At 37.0% G+C, this 18,077-nt stretch overlaps 1 long non-coding RNA gene across 1 annotated transcript in view; it reads left to right on the forward strand.

Moving 5' to 3' along the window:
* The window catches only part of LOC139078848 (uncharacterized), a 41,572-nt gene extending 23,951 nt beyond the window's left edge, over positions 1-17,621 (forward strand). Inside the window, exons 2-3 of the long non-coding RNA XR_011531996.1 lie at positions 16,028-16,105; positions 17,467-17,621. This is a non-coding gene — a long non-coding RNA (uncharacterized lncRNA). The remainder of the gene's footprint in view (positions 1-16,027; positions 16,106-17,466) is intronic.
* Positions 17,622-18,077: the final 456 nt, after the last annotated feature.

The following is an 18,077-nucleotide window of genomic DNA, read 5'->3' on the forward strand; positions in this document are numbered from 1 at the left end:
GTCCTCAGTAAAAAAGAGAATATTCTCTGAAGTAAAAAGCATCTGAAAGTTGCTCAATGAGACTTTTCCATCAGCTGAGAACGGCCACAAAATATCATGGCAAAGAAATATATTGTGTGGTATTTATACATCTTGAGTAGAAATTACATTTTATATTCAATAGTTCAAAATAAATGTAAGGAGAATACAAAAATCCCTCAAAGACTCTTTGTTCCCAGAATTACCATGACTGCTTTTTTTTTTATCCAATGAGTTAAGCTGTATCGGGCTTAATTTCACTCGGCTGACATTCTTTACCTCAGCTGCTGATATCCACTGATAAGACTGGTTCTGTCTAGTCCAAATAACCAAAAAACAAAACTATCATATCAGAGTTTAATATTTCTAGGATCACATTGATGTGGAAATCTGCCATAATTGTCTAAAATAGCTCTAATTAGGCCAACAGAGAATATATGTTCAAAACTCCGTTTATAACATATCATGTGTTTAGAAGGCCTGATAAAGAGAAGCTGTGGTTTCGACAACTTTACGTACATGCTTGTTTACACTTTATGCAGCCTGCTGCACCAGAAGATGCTCCTTGCCAAATATCCTGGGAAGCCTGTGCCAGCTTGAACGAACAATGCAGTGACAGACAGTGACTCCTGACGGTCACAGTCTACTGTAACTTTAACATTAATCACTGTCTTCTAGAATAACAGAGAAAAAGAAGAGAAGGAGAAATGGTAATCGTCTGTCATCTCTTATTAAAAATAGCAGAAACTTTCCCTCAGGATTATAAAAAATTCTAGAATAAGGCAAAAGCACTGCAAGTCCTTTTCACTTCTGAAAATATAAGAGCTCCACCTTGAGGCAGAATTATTTTCTCATACTTCAAGAGGTTCAATTTGAAATAGAAGGCTGTATTTGTGGTGGCTAGTGACCAAGGATCCCTCACGGCAAAAGAAACAAACAAAAGAACTCCGAAATTAGACAGCAGATTTGGAAATTCACCTTCTGTTTGATTTTTGGTTAAAAACAATAGGCAGAATTTACAAAAGGAAAACAAATGATTGTAATCTTAATGGCCATTCTCAGATTAGAATTTCATTTGGCCAAATCTATGTCAATGAAATTCTATTTGATGTTGCTCAAAAGGCAAACCAGAACTTTAAAAATATTTTTACTCTTCTAGAATCCACTGGTAAATAAATTTCTAACACTAGCTAGCCAAGAAAATACCCAAATGGAACTTTCTCTAGAACCTACTATTTATATCTTACTGTTTGCAAAATGTTGCTGCTTGAATGAGAGAATGGTGAAAGTTGGCAGATAAAATTCCATATTTCACTCACTTTCGGCAACTTAACCTTAATGCTGGTGTTTTTGTAGTTTTTCTTTTTGACTCACCTATCAGAGGTCAGGTTTGAAGTGTCAGCCAAAAAATGTGGGGAAATTGAAATCTGCCCTAAAGCAATGAAAGAATAATTGTAATTCTCTCTCTCATGCTCTTCTCCTAGTCGCAAATATGCTAGGAATCATCCCCATTGTAATTTCAATAAAATATTTTTCTATATTTTCTTTTGAGTCTTTGATAATTTTATACAACTTAACAATTAAGGCTACTTGGAATTTTTGTGTATGTGCATGAATGATGTTGAAAGCTAATTTTATAGGTTAATAGCCAATTCTCTCCACACTGCTTATTTCTAAGTGATCGTTACAGATATATGGGGAAGCTATTTATTATGTATGTTGACCTTGTATTAGTGAACCCTCTTGTTAATTGAAATAATTTTCCAGTAGAGTCTCCTAGATTTTTGAGGTAGACATTCATATCATCTACTAATAAAACTACCTCTCTTGAATCAATGTTAGTAATTGCTTTTTCCTAGAAAATCATGGATTTATTATGGGTTACACTTACTCTCATAAATTTGTTGCTGTTTTCCTATCTGTCTTATGTACTAATATTTACAATTTACTTTATTTTTGAGTCTCAGTTTAGTTGTGCAAGGAGATGCAAATGCCACAGACCCATTTCATGGAATTAGTGTCCACTGGTAGAGTTGGCACTGCCATGGACCTTGGGTGAACCAGCTGAGGGCCACTTATCACAGTTTACTGCTCACCAAGTATGCCATCTGCCCACAGTCCAAAAGACTTGAAAGAGAAGACAGGAAAGAAGATGGAGAGAAGAATCTGAGCGAGGTTTGAGCAACAGCACTGGCTTTCTCCTTCTCCATTTACAGTGGTCTGAGGAAAGCAGCTGGATGCTGAGGAGGCGAAGCTCATTAGAAAAACACTCCCTTATAAATGTGCCTGCTCTCCAGCTGTTAAATTCTATTAAAATGCCCTTATTCTCACGGTCCATCCTTAACACCTTCTCCTGGCAGCTGCAGATGGTCTTTCAGAGCTCGGGGTGGGTGAGGAATGCATGATATAAAGGGAAAAAATAAAAACATTTTTGATGAATATTTTCAAAATAGGAGGAGAGGACATATTCAAATAAACAGGGAAGATATGCTATAATAATCAATAGAGCACATTCCTTTGCATTGAAATCCATATTCTTATACTATATTAAAATATAAGCATTCCGCAGGGATATAAAAATGCCTTTAAATATATAGTACATTCATTGTGACTAAATTTGTGCTCTCTAAAATAATTTAGAAGGCCTGGGGCCGGCCCAGTGGTGCAGTGGTTAAGTTTGCACGTTCTGCTTCTCGGTGGCCTGGGGTTCCCTGGTTTGGATCCCGGGTGCAGACAAGGCACCGCTTGGCAAAAAGCCATGCTGTGGTAGGCATCCCATGTATAAAGTAGAGGAAGATGGGCACGGATGTTAGCTCAGGGCCAGTCTTCCTCAGCAAAAAGAGGAGGATTGGCCACGGTTAGCTCAGGGTTGATCTTCCTCAAAGAAAAAAGATAAAAAAATTTAGAAGGCCTTTCCATAAAGATTTTTAGAGATGACCTTGTAATGTCGATAATACTTGGAAACTGGAAATAAGAACCATAATTTTGGGTGCTAGAAGTGATGAACAAAACTACAATTCTTGGTTTCTTTAGACATAAAGAATGTAAAGCAGCCAGTAAATTCTAGCTATTTTTACAGATTAAAAATTAACGCCGCTCCAGGGGAGAAACTCATGTGTCTCAGGTTTTCTAGATGCAAAAGGGAGATAGTAAGTATACCTGCCGGGTGACAGTAACCGCAAAGTGATTACAGATTGGGTTGAAAGCCACTGCTAAGGAAAGCACGTGTCAAGCCTTGAAACCTAACAAGGAGCCCATGAGGATTCTTGATGGAAATGTATACACTTCATCTTTTTGCTTGATGCCAAATTAATATGTTTTATAAAACCTGCAAGAAATTGCCTTTAAGCAAAAATTCCTGAAAGGGCTCTTTTACTATTTGTTCATTCCAAACGAACAGCTCTCCGAGCCCCTTCCCTGAAATTCAGCAACTACTTGGGTGGCATTTTTATATAAAAGAAGAAAAAAAAACAAACAAGTTCTGCAGTTTCTATGTGAAGCTAGAGCCACAGAAGAAATTTAAACTCCATTTTTCAGCTTCAGTAAACGGCTATCTCTTCAGGGACTGAAGAGTGAGGAGCAGTGTGGGAACGTGTCAGAGCAATCACAGTGGGAGAAAGCCTGGCCCTCCCGCTCCCTGCCTTAACCAATAGAACTTGTAGTATCAACACGAAGAAGAGCAGACCGGGATCAAAGGGGTCCAGGAAACAGGCGTCATCCAGGACAATAAGAAAATTGAGGGAGATTCTGGGGGAGCCTAGCAACTCTTCCTGGGTCCATGGCCAAACTCAGCATGTTGCTACCAATATTCTCCGCCATCTGGGGCTGCTCCGTTATGCGGCTCCCCTTCCGGGCCAGAGAAGACCCTTGCATTTTGGCCGTTGCTTCAGACTTTATTACTTACCTTATGTAGTAATTATGTTTTTTATTTATTCATTTTTATTTCCTGATGCTTTCATACCTTGGGGCCTTGCTGACACTGGAAGGATGGCCCCTCCCAAGGTTAGCCAATTCCTAGAGATAGCAAACACCCTCCAGGAAGCTTGCCTTCAGGTACGAACCAACCAAGCCAAACTGTTTCTTTTGTCAAGCATTTACAATCCTGGGTCACTATTGCCCTACCCTGATCACCCCAGGGCCAGGTCTCAGACAACTAGAAACAGCCCTTATGCCCCAGAGACTGCTGAAAATATTCAAAGGAGCCAATCCTAAACCTGGTCAGTCTGCCTTCCCTGTCTTGTCCATTCCTTCCCTCAAGAACCACGATAAAGACTCTTGAGCTTCTTTCCCCACGCTCTCCCTCTGCCCCCTCACTGAACCTTGTGCCTCCCTGCTTTACCTTGCATGGCTGCAGTGTCCCCTACTCTCGAGAACCGTAACAATCTTTTCAATGACAGCCATCTCCCGATCTGCTGGTTTAACCTACATGAATATAGATAAAACTTACATTTCAAAACACCTTATCCCTCCCCGCTCTAAACACACACACACACACCAAGAATCTCCTTTTGCTGAGAATCCATTTTTTTATCACCCATTTTACCTGACATGGTCTCACTCATGCTTCCTGATTTACAAAAATTATCACCTCCTTCACTTCAAAACAATTCCTAACTTCTCTTGGCAGAGTTGTAGCTTTTTCTTTTGAAGCCCTGCAGTATGATATTAACGCCTTAGTGATAGTATTTGGCACATTGTGTTATAATTGTTCTCTTCTCTGATAAATTTTTGCTTTCAAGAACATTATGTCATTTAATTTTGGTATTCCTAGTGTCTGGAATATCTTACTATTGTTTGTGTGTGTGTGTAAGGAAGATTAGCCCTGAGCTAACATCTGTGTCAATCTTCCTCTATTTTTTATGTGGGATGCTCCCACAGCATGGCTTGATGAGTGGTGCTAGGTCCATGCCATGAATCCGAACCTGTGAACCCAGGGCTGCCAAAGCAGAGAGCGCAAATTTAACCAGTAGGCCACCCAGCCAGTCCTAACATTTCCTCACTATTGATAGTGTTTAATAAATATTGTATGAATTAAGTTATTGAACAAATAAAACCTTTCTTCATCACCTTTGCTGAAAATGACATCTTTTTCCAAACTCATTTTCCATACCCTTCCTTTGTCAGTTGCTCACTACAGTGGATAATGTCTGACGCGTATATTCTAGCTTACAAACTAGATTGTATATTGCTAATGTTAAAACACTGCACCTTGCGCTTTTTTTTTTTTTTTTAAAGATTTTATTTTTTCCATTTTCTCCCCAAAGCCCCCCGGTACATAGTTGTGTATTCTTCGTTGTGGGTTCTTCTAGTTGTGGCATGTGGGACGCTGCCTCAGCGTGGTCTGATGAGCAGTGCCATGTCCGCGCCCAGGATTCGAACTAACGAAACACTGGGCCGCCTGCAGCGAAGCACGCGAACTTAACCACTCGGCCACGGGGCCAGCCCCTGCACCTTGCACTTTTTTGTTTGCTTAGTTTTGAGCCCAGTGCTTGCACATGCTAATAGTTAATGCTTATTATCTTAATTTAGATATAAGTAGTAGTCCAACCTCAGACAAATTCTTCTAGATAGAATAATAAATAAGAAAGTAAACACTCTAGATGTACACTTTGAAGTATAAAATCCTTAACTACTACATTACATTTCTTGATCTCTTGAGACATCTTTCAAACTGTTGGCTCTGTAAGTGTCAGACAGGCTGCCCAAATATTAACTCAGCTCGTATCAAAACACACAGAATAATAGAATTGTCTGTGACAGAAAAATGTATGAATTAGTATAAATATAAATAAATCATATTGTCTTTTCTGGGAATACTTTGTCTACAAGAATTATAAAGCCCCTAAAACTTGTGAAAGAAAAAAGGATCTTTTTAGAGAATTTACTAGTATCTCATGGAACCCAAGGACAAGAGCTACAGATGGACTGAAACTAAGGCGTTGAACATTATCAGAAACCAAAGGAGTGTGCCATCTCTGGATCTCTCTTTCTCTGTCTGGCTTCCTGATCTTTTTTCTTTATTATCCATTTCATTCTTCTGCTTCTTTCCCCCATAGCTTCTCCCTGTATTTCATCAATGTACATGGCTCTACAACACCACTCTGGCCCCAAAGGGAGCCTTAACTTTCAAGGCACAATGCACACCCACACTCCTTCTGTGTTTCTGCACCACTTTCCAGAGGGAAGACTGGGTCGGGGATGTTCATGGGTCCCTCAGGGTGGAGTCGGGGGTAGAATCGAGGGTACTTAGGGAACTCCATTCTCCACTGGGGACAGGACTTATTTTCAACTCATAACTCTGGAGTCATCTTTGATTTCTTTTGTGTCCTTTATACTCCTAACACAGATTATTCTAAATATCTATACACTCATTTTCTAAAAATATTATTAGATTCATCTTCATAAAACTGTGGTCCATGAGCCTTGGCTTCTGAATGAAATGCAAATTTCAGGTTAAGCACGCCCCTTTGAGGCTTCATTACAGAATTGCTTTGGACTCCATGTTACCCTAACTTGTTTTCCATTCCACAGCAGGATTGCTGCCTATAACTTTTGGCGAACTGCATCAGCTTTTCTATTTTGGAACCATCACAAAGTCCTCCTTAGAAAAGAAATAGCTCTCTCACTCAATTGAAAACACACTTTCCAAACATGCAACACTTTTGGAGACATTGTGCTGGTGGTTTCCACAAGGTCTGGAGTCTAATATGAGCCTGTAAAGCTCAAATTTGGTTCCATTCTCATAAAAGAAGAAAGAGATTTGACAAGTGATAAAATGCTGTCCATAATATACAAATATCTTAGAAAGTAAGTAATTGGTTGCCGTTTGACAAGAATATCCCAACAGTATTAAAAGGAAATAAACCTCATTACACACCTAGTAGAATGGCTAGAATCCAAAACATTGACAACACCAAACACTGGCAAGGATGTGAAGCAGGGGAACTCTCATTGATTTCCAATGCAAAGTGCTACAGCTCTTGTGGAAGACAGATTGGTGGTTTCTTACAAAACTAAACGTACTCCTGGGGCCAGCCCGGTGGTATAATGTTAAGTTCGTGGGCTCTGCTTCAGCAGCGTGGGGTTCACTGTTTCAGATCCTGGGTGGGGACCTATGCACCACTCATCAAATCATGCTGTGGCAGGTGTCCCACAAATAAAATAGAGGAAGACGGGCACAGATGTTAGCTGAGGGCCGATCTTCCTCAGCAAAAATAGGAGGATTGGCAAAGGATTGCCAATGGTTAATCATGATTAATCTTCCTCATCCCCACAAAAAAAGCGAAAAAACACTAAACATGCTCTTATGATATGATCCAGGAATCGCATTACCTGTTATTTGCCCATAGGAGTTGAAAACTTATGTCCACACAAAAAACTACACATGGATGTAGCAGCTTTATTCATAATTGCCAAAACTTAAAAGCCACCAAGATCTTCTTCAGTAAGTGAATGGATAAATAAACTGTGGGACATCGAGACAACAGATTATTATGCAGCACTAGAAACAAATGAACTATCAAGCCGTGAAAAGACACAGAAGAACCTTCAATGCATATTACTGAGTGAAATAAACCAAACTTAAAGGCTACATACTGCCTGATTCGAACTATATGACATTATGGAAAAGACAAAACTGGTGGGAAAGATGAAAAGGCAGAATACAGAGTATTTTTAGGGCAGTGAAAATACTTTGTTTGATGCTATAATAATGGATACACATCATTACACATTTGAGCAAACCCATAGAATGTACACTACTGTGAGTTAACCTTAAGGGAAACTATGGACTTTGGGTGATTATGATGTGTCAACGTAGGTTTATCCTTGGTTAAAAAAAAAAAGTACCATTCTGATGAGTGATGTTGATAATGGAGGAGGCTATGCATGTATAGGCGCAAAGGATATATGGAAAATCTCTCCCTCACAATTTTGTTGTAATCATAAAACTTCTTTTAAGAATAAAGTCTTTAAAAAAGGAAGTAAACTGTCATAATTGTGAGTGCCTAAATTTGATTGCAAACTACTTAAATTATTTCCTTAGTTCAGATCAGGAACAAACAGTCTACCCATCAGAAGGTTCTACTTTTATTGAAAAAGAGGGGTTTTAAATGAATAATTTGTTTCAAGTTTTTCAACTTCCATTTATTTTAGTTTCATTGTACAACAGAGATATCTCTTACCAAAAGATATCTTTAATCAAAAAATAATAAGGTGAATTTGATCCTTAATTTTAGAATCTGCAATAGGAAAAGCCAAGTGATACAAACCATTGTATTGCAATGCCTTCTGTAACACGCAGAGTACAGGGGACTGACTCAATAGTTGGTCAGAAATGTTCCTTTAACCAACACTTCTAAAGTATTCTGTCTTTTATTATGCATAAATCTGTTAATAAAACTCAAACGTGTTCAGTTTAAAGTAAAACCAACAAGATTGTTTATAAGCTGTCTTGTAATTATCAAAAGCCTAAAATAACGCATTTAAGTATAACGCTGAATTAAACGCAAGTCTTTATGTTTATTTCACTGAGAAAGCCATACAACTTGTGATATAATTCATTTTACAGTTTATTAGGAGATATTAATGAAAGCTTATTTTAATTCCATACAGCTGAACTGTCTCACATGAAATTGAGTTTACCAGATGTTTTTGCTGGCACATTTAGATCATTTCTCTCAACATTCTCCTCTGCTGATGAGCTGCTGTTTCTATAACAAGGACCGTTTTAAACGTAATTGTAGTACAGCTGTAGTCATAAATGATTTTGGTGGTGTTTAAGCTCCACAATATTTTAAGTGGCTTCTCAAGCCTCAATCAAGATGGTTTTAAGTGATTAAGTCAGTGGTTTGTAGATAATGATTTGTGTCTTAGAGATAATATTCAGTGGCCACCATATTGCACCTTTAACAGATGTAAAATTTTGCATCATTGTGTAATTTTGTTTTACTACAGAAAACAAGAAATAAGAGATTTCTTGAATTCAAAATGAGCACCAAAGTACTTTCTCAGATGAAACCAGAATGCTTCATAACTTATCAATTACATTTAAATCTTCCAACTTTAGACCACCATATCTTAATTTTCTTTGTCCAAGAACATCTGCCTATAGGGCCCAGGTCCCTAGAACTACTACTCCCACATTCACTTCCCTTGGAGCAACACACAACAATATCTGGCGAACACTGTTTAAACTATTCCTTATCTTTTTTTAAGTAAAGATTTTATTTTTTGAGAGTACCAGAATGGTACATCCTTTATAACTGATGAACTTACATTGACACCTAATAATCACAGAAAGTCCATAGCTTATGTTTGAGTTCATTCATGGTACTGTACCTTCTATGGGTTTACTCAAATGTATAATGACATTTATTCATCATTGTGATATCAAACAAAGTATTTTCACTGCCCTAAAAATACTCTGCTCTGCCTATTCATCTATCTCCCCCAAGACCACCCCTGGCAACCACTGATCTTTTTAACGTCTGCATAGTTTTCGCCTTTTCCACAATGCCATGTAGTTGGAATCATGTAGTATGTAGCCTTTTCAGATTGGCTTCTTTCACTCCGTAATATGCATTTAAGTTTCCTCCACGTCTTTTCATGGCTTGATAGCTCATTTGTTTCCAGTGCTGAATAACAGTCCACTGTCTGGATGTATCACAGTTTATCCATTTACCTATTGAAGGACATCTTGGCAGCTTCCAAGTTTTGGCAATTATGAATAAAGCTGCAATAAACACCCATGTGCAGGTTTTTGTGTGGACATAAGTTTTCAATTCCTACGAGCAAATACCAAGAAGCATGATTGCTGGATCATATGATAACAGAACATTTAGTTTTGTAATAAACCACCAAACTGTCTTTCAAAGTGGATGTACCATTTTGCATTCCCACTAGCAATGATGAGAGTTCCTGTTGCTCCACATCCTTGTCAGCATTTGGTGTTGTCAGTGCTTTGGATTTTGGCCATTCTGATAGTGTATAGTGTTAGCTCATTATTGTTTTAATTTGCATTTCTGTAATGACATAATGTGGAGCATCCTATCATAAGCTTATTTGCCATTTGTATATCTTCTTTGGTGAGGTGTCTGTTAAAGTCTTTGGCTCATTTTCTGCATGGATTTTTTGTTCTCCTATTAATGAGTTTTAATTGTTCTTTGTATATTTTGGATAATGGTCATTTAGCAGATGTTTCTTTTACACATATTTTCTCCCAGTCTGTAACTTGTCTTCTCATTCTTTTGACACTGTATTTTGCAGAGCCTGTTTATAATTTTTAATGATGTCCAGCTTATCCAATATTTCTTTTAGAGATTGTGTCTTTGGTGTTGTATCTAACAAGTCAACACCATATCCATATCCATATATCATCTATATTTTCTCCTGTGTAATTTTCTAGGAGTTTTATAGTTTGACGCTTTATGTCTAGGTGAATCATCTATTTTGAGTTAATTTTTGTGAAAGATAAAAGATCTGTTTCTAGATGCACATTTTTGCATGTGGATGTCCAGTTGTTCCAGCACCATTTGTTGCAGACTGACTTTGCTCCATTGTACTGCCTTTGCCCCTTTGTCAAAGATCAGTTGACTATATGCATGTGGGTCTATTTCTGGGCTCTCTATTCTGTTTCATTGATCTATTTGTCTTTTTTTCCAATACCACAGTGTCTTGATTACTGTGGCTTTATAGTAAGTCCTGAAATTGGGTAGTGTGTCAGCCTTCCAACTTAGTTCTTCTCCTTCAATATTGTGTTGGCCATGCTGAGTCTTTTGTCTGTACATAAAAACTTTAAAATTAGTTTGTCTATATCCATAAAATAACTCTCTAGGATTGTGATTGAGATTGCATTGTATCTATAAATCACATTGAGAAGAACTGACATCTCAACAATATTGAATCTTTCTATTCATGAACATGAAATATCCCTCCATTTATTTAGTTCTTCTTTGATATCTTTCATCAGAGTTTTGTAGTTTTTCTCATATAGATCTTGTACATATTTTGTTACATTTATACCTAAATGTTTATTGGTGGGGGAGTATTAATATAAATGCTTTGTGTTTTTAGTATCAAATTTCACTTGGTCATTGATGGTATTTAGGAAAGTGTTTGACTTTTGTATATTAAACTTGTAACCTGAAAACTTACTGTAATCAGTTTCTAGTTCCAGGAGTTTTTCATCAATTCTTTTGGATTTTCTACACAGACAATCATGACACCTGAGAGCAAAGTTTCATTTTGTCTTTTCCAATCTGCATAATTTTACTTCCTTTTCTTATTATATTAGCTAGAGTTTCCAGTACAATGTTAAAAAAGAGTACAGAAAGGAAACATCTTTGCTTTCTATCTGATCTTAGTAAAATAGCTTTCAGTTTCTCACTACCAAGTATGATATTAGCTATGGGTTTTTTGTAGAATTTCTTTATCAGTTTGAGGAACTTCCCTTCTATTCTTAGTTTACTGAGAGATTTTATCACGAATGAATGTTGGAGTATTTCAAATGCTTTTTCTGTATCTATTGATATGAGCATGTGTTTTTTTCTTCTTTAGCCTGTTGATGTGATGGATTACATTAATTGATTTTTGAATGTTGAACTAGCCTTGCATACCAGGGATAAATCCCACCTGGTCATGATGTATAATCTTTTTGTGCATTGTTAGATTCAATCTGCCAATATTTTGTTGAAGATTTTTGCATCTAGTTCATGAGACGTATCAGTCTGTAGTTTTCTTTTTTCATAATATCTTTGTCTCATTTTGATATTAGAGTGATTCTGACCTCATAGAATGAGCTAGGAAAAATTCCCTCTGCTTCTATCCTCTGGAAAAGATTGAAGAGAATTGGTCAAATTTCTTACTTAAAATTTTGGTAGAATTCAGTAACCCATCTGGGCCTGGTGCTTTCTATTTTGGAAGGTTATTAATTATTGATTCAATTTTTTTAACAGATATAGGCCTATTCAGATTGTCTCTTTCTTCTTGTATGAGTTTTGGCAAATGTGTCTTTCAAGAAATTGATGCATTTCATCTAGCTTATCATATTTGTGTGCACAGCGTTGTTCATAGTATTGTTTTATATTTATCCTTCTAATTTCCATGTGATCTGTAATGATGTTCCCTCTTTCATTTCTGTTACTAATAATTAGTGATCTCTCTTTTCTTTTCCTTAGTTAACCTGGCTAGAGGCTTATTGATTTCATCGATCTTTTTGAAGAAACAGCTATTGATTTTGTTGATTTTCTCTGTTCTTTCCTGTTTTAAATTTTGAGTTCTGTTCTAATTCTTATTAATTCTTTTCTTCTGTTTGCTTTGGATTGAGTTTGCTCTTCTTTTTCTACTTCCTTAAGTTAGAAACTTAGATGATTGACTGAAGATCTTTCTTCTTTGTTTAATAAATGCACTCAACACTATAAATTTTTGTCTAAGCACTTCTTTTGCTGCACTCTACAAATTTTTATAAGTTGTGTTTTCATTTTCATGTAGTATGAAATATTTTAAAATTGTTCCTGAGGTTTCTTCTTTGACCCATGTGTCATTTAGAAGTGTGTTGCTTCATAATCCCCATGTGTTTTGGGATTTTCCTGTTATATTTCTGTTATTTCTAGTTTAGTTACATTGTGGTATGAAAGCAGACATTCCATCATCTACTTTTTTAAGTTTGTGAAGGTGTGTTTTATGGCCCAGAATGTGGTCAATCCTAGTGAACGTTCCATGTGAGCTCCAGAAGAATGTGCATTCTGCTGTAGGAGGAGGAAGTATTCTATAGAAGTCCATTTATTCAGTTTACTGATGGATTGTTGTGTTCAACCACGTCCTTACAGATTTTCTGCCTGCAAGATCTCCCCATTTCTGATAGAAGGGTGTTGAAGTCTCCATCTATGACTGTGAATTTATCTATTTCTCTTTGCAGTTCTATCAGTTTTTGCCTCACATAGTTTGATGCTCTGTTGTTAGGTGCATACACATTAAGGTTTATTATGTCTTCTTGGAGAATTGACACATTTATCATTATGTAATATACCCTTCTTTGTCCCTGGTATGTTTTCTGCTCTGTTTAAAATTATAAAATTATATATATGTGTGTGTGTGTATATATATATACACACACACACACACATATGTATGCTTGCTTTCTTTTTATTAGTATTAGTAGCATGGTATATTTTTCTCCATCCATGTACGTTTAATCTATATGTGTCTTTATATTTCATGGGTTTCTCATAGACAATATATAGTTGGGTCTTGTTCTTGGTTTTACTCTGTCAATCTATGTCTTTTATTGGCACATTTAGACCATTGACACAAAGTGGTTATTTAAATAGTTGGGTTAATATATACCATATTTGTGGGCTGGCCCCGTGGTCAAGTGGTTGGGATCATGAGCTCCGCTGCAGGCGGCCCAGTGTTTCGTTGGTTGGAATCCTGGGCGCGGACATGGCATTGCTCATCAAACCATGTTGAGGCGGTGTCCCACATGCCACAACTGGAAGGGCCCACAACGAGGAATATACAACTATGTACTGGGGGGCTTTGGGGAGAAAAAGGAAAAAAATAAAATCTTTAAAAATATATATATATATATACCATATTTGTCATCATCCTCTGTTAGTCGCCCTTGATCTTTGTTTCTATAATTGTCTTCCACTCTTTTTCTGCCTTTTGTGTTTTGAGAATTTTATATGATTCCATTTGCTCTTCTTTCTTAGCATATCAGTAATACTTCTTTTATTTACCGTTTTTAGTGTTGCCCTAAAGTTTGCAATATACATTTATAATTAATCCAAGTTAATTTTCAAATAACACTATATTGGTTCATGGGTAGTGTAAATATTTTATGATAACAAAATAATCCTAATTCCTCACTCCCATCCTTTGTATCACTGCTGTCATTCATTACATTTATTTATAAGCATGCACCAGTATATATATATATATACACATACATATATAAGCATATATAATCAAATATATTGTTGATACTATTATTTTGGGCAAATCGTTATTCTTAGATCAATTAAGAATAAGAAAAATAAGTTTTTACTTTACATTTACTTATTACTTCTTTTATGCTCTTCTTTTCTTTATGGAGATCTGAGTTTCTGACCTAGACTATTTTCCTTCCTTCTAAAACACTTGTTTTAACATTTCTTGCAAAGCAGATCTCCTGGCAACAAATTCCTTAAATTTTTTTTTTTTTTTGTCTAAAAATGTCTTTATTTCTTCTTCACTTAAAAGATAATTTTACAGGGTACAGAATTCTAGGTTGGTGGGTTTTTTTCCTCTCTACAGTATAATGTTTAATTCCACCTGTTTCTTGCATAGTTTCTGAGGAGAAATCAGATGTAATTCATACCACTGCTCCTCTATAGGTAAGGTATAGTTTTCTCTGGCTTCCTTCAAATTTTTTTCCTTTATTTTGATTTTCTGTGGTTCAAAACTGATATTTTTTTGGCATTTAACCTGCTTGGTTTTCTCTGAGCTTTCTGCATTTGTGCTTTGATGTCTTATATTAATTTAGGGATATTCTCAGTCATTATTGCTTCAAATATTGCTTCTATTCTTTCCTGTCTTTCTTCTCCTTCTGGCATTACCATTACGTGTATGTTATACCTTTCATAGTTGCCCACGTCTTTGGATATGCTGTTCCATTTTTCTCAGTCTTTTTTCTCTTTGCTTTTCAGTTTTGGATGTTTCTGTTGAGATAATAAACCTCAGCGTTATTTTCACCTGTGTCCAGATTCTTCATTTCTGTTCAATGTTTTTGATCTCTAGCATTCCCTTTTGGTTTTTTATTTAAGATTTATATCTCTGCTTATGTTGCACATCTATTCTTGCATGCTGTCAACTTTATTTATTTAAGCCCTAAGCAGATTGATCATAGTGGGTTTTTTTTTCTGCTTTATCTCCCCAAAACCCCCTGTACACAGTTGTATATCTTAGTTGCAGGTCCTTCTAGTTGTGGGATGTGGGACGCCGCTTCAATGTGGCCTGACGAGCGGTGCCATGTCTGTGCCCAGGATCTGAACCCTGGGCCGCCACAGTGGAGTGTGCAAACTTAACCACTCAGCCATGGAGCCAGCCCCAGATCATAGTGTTTTAAATTACCAGTCTGGTAATTTCAACATCTCTCCTAAATATGGTTGTCATACTTGCTTTGTATCTTCAAAGTGTGGTTTTGCCTTTTGCTGTGCCTTGTAATGTTTTGATTGTTGGACATGATGTACCTGGTAAAAGGAACTATGGTAAACCGGCCTTTAGTAATATGGTGGGGAGGTATGGGGGGAGGAGAAGTATTCTATATTCCTATGATTAGGTGTCAGTCTTCCAGCGAGTCTATGTCTCTGAACTGTGAACTTCACAAATATTTCTCAGTTTTTCCTGCCTGCTTAGGTGAGACAGGATGGTTATAGCTAGCTGAATTTGAGTATTTCCATTCCTCAAGGTCGTTTAGGCTCTGATAATACCCCAGCAGTTTAGGCTCTAGTTAACTAGTTTTTCCTGAGGTCAGATCTTCTTAAGAAGGACAGAGTGCTCTGCTGTATTTCAAAAAGTTTCCTTTGCCCGAATCATGAGGGGATTTTTCTCCAATATTTACTATGAGAATTTGATCAATATCCTGGAGGTAAATCTCACAAAATGTGGGGCCCCCCTCATAACTGAGTTCCCCTGGAGTTTTTATATCTCAGGCTTGTGCACAGCGAGCCTCCAGCAATTCATCAATTACAGTTGAGATTCTCGTACCTCAGCACTGTTTGTGGTGGTTTCTACTTGAAAGTCCCTGCTCCGGTAAGCTGTGACCCCCTGCGTTTGTATGTCTGTCTCTCCAATCTTGCAGAAAGCAGTTTGCCCTGTGTCCTCCCTCTCTTAAAGACCCTACAAGACCTGTTGATTTTTTAGTCTCTTCAGTGTTTTAATTGCTGTTAGGATGGAGTAGCAACTTTCAAACTCCTTACATGTGCAACTGCAAACCACTTCCTTTTTTTTTTTTTTTTTTTTACTGTAGAATAAGGAGAGCGATAAGAAGAGTGCAGGCATGGAGTACACAAGAATCCACTAGAAGGCGCACATGTGACTCCTTTCAGTGAGACTCATTTTGACTTGTCCTCACTTCTTATTCACGTGTTAATTTTATAAAGAAACAACAGAAGGTTGAGAGATCCATTATTTGATCACATATCTAGTCAGAGCAGTGGCATAGTTAGCAATGTGAATACTAATCACTTAGCCTTTACACATTCTTATCAGTGGGTTTCCAAAAGTAAGCTACTTAAAGAGTAACGACATATCATGGATAAATTTTATGGGCTTGTTCTGTCTTCACATTTCCCTCCAGACCCTGATAGGGGAGGACCCAGAGTTTTTTTATAGCATACTTCATAATCACTTTCCAAAAAAAATTCAAATTGAGAAAAAGCAAGTAACAAAGCACACTGTTGTCTTCTGTGGTCATTTTTAGACCACAATTTAAAACAAAACAAAACAAAAAGCATGGCTGACCTTTCAGTTTAGTTTTCAGTCCTCTGATGCTTAAGTCAAAAAAAATAGTGTAAAATTGAGCCAGCTCTGATGACCTAGTGGTTAAAGCTCAGTGCTCTCTACTTCAGCACCCCTGCATTTAGTTGCCTCGCACAGAACCACGTCACTCATCTGTCGGTAGCCACACTGTGATGGCAGTTCACATGGAAGAACTAGAAAGACTTAAAACCCTAGTTGTACACAACATAGTTGTATACACAACAACATAGTTGTATACAACTATGTACTGGGACTTTGGGGTGGAAAAAAGTAGAGAGAGAGAGAGAAGAAGATTGGCAACAGAGGTTAGCTCAGGTGGAAAATTTTCCAGGAAAAAAAAAAAAAGGTTGGCTGAACTTTTTAAAAAGGTAGTGTAAAATTAGCCCATTGACAAGCTCTGTTACCTTTACGAATTAACCTAACAGGAGCAGAAGTTGGTGTTTTTAAAAATTGGGGCTTTGAAATTTTATTCTCTCACTTAATCCTCCAAAAATAAGGCTCATCTAAATAAAAAAGATGAGGATGCAATGGTTAGAATATATATTGATTGACCTTAAAGAAATAACCTAAAAATAAATCCCAGTGCCTCCTTCATCAGGTTTTGTTTTTAATGTATCTCAATCTTAAATAGAATTTTCACTATTTAACAAATATATAAAACATGGAAACCTGTTTGAGAGTGGTCTGGTATGTTGGAAAGTGAGCAGAGTTGGAGTAGAAAGGCCTTTGTGATACCCTATTCTTCATTTCCTGTTGTCAAGATCCTGGAATCCTTACTCACCTTCCCACTGCCCACATTTCCTTAAGTGCACAATAGCGGAATCACACAGATGTGGCAGAGGCCTTGGGTTAATGAAATGAGCTAATATTTGTGAAGCACCTTGCATAGTTACCAGTACACTTGATAAATATTAATTCTCTCCTCAGTTTCTGTGTGTTTCTTGGGGCCTAAGTGGAAGATGTTCTTTGAAGTTGACTCATATGGAAGAAATATGGATTATTAACTCAGAAACCTAACTGTGTCAACATTAAAATCACAAGGACCTGAAAACTGCTAATGATTAAGAGTTTGGGAACCTTTCCTATAGGTAAGTCTATTAAAAATTTTTCTTTCAGTTATTAAAGTACATATTCATAGGCTCAGGCTTCGGAGTAGAAGATTCTAGTCTCCTGGAATGTGCTGCAGAAAATGACCAAACCTAACTCACTCAAAAGTTACACTCATGGGCCTCATTAGCAAACCGTTGCGCAATGTGTTCCCTGAACCACATTCCAACAGTAGGCCCTCAGCTTTCATCAAAGAACACAATTGTCAAACTGCCAAAAAAACCCCAAAAATCGTCTGTCAAAGATAGTGTCCGCTATGCTTATTCCATGTCCTTTGGTTAAGGACCCACATGAAAATATCCTTCCATTTTAGTACCTAGAAAATTAATCTCTTTTAAAATACTGGCAAGCCTCCTTTTATCAAATAATTACTGTTGTGTAATCCATGTTTCTGTTATTACTCTAGGCTGCCAGTAAACTTGGGGTTCATT

This window comes from Equus przewalskii, chromosome 2 (genome assembly GCF_037783145.1).
Source record: "Equus przewalskii isolate Varuska chromosome 2, EquPr2, whole genome shotgun sequence".
Taxonomy (NCBI): domain Eukaryota; kingdom Metazoa; phylum Chordata; class Mammalia; order Perissodactyla; family Equidae; genus Equus; species Equus przewalskii.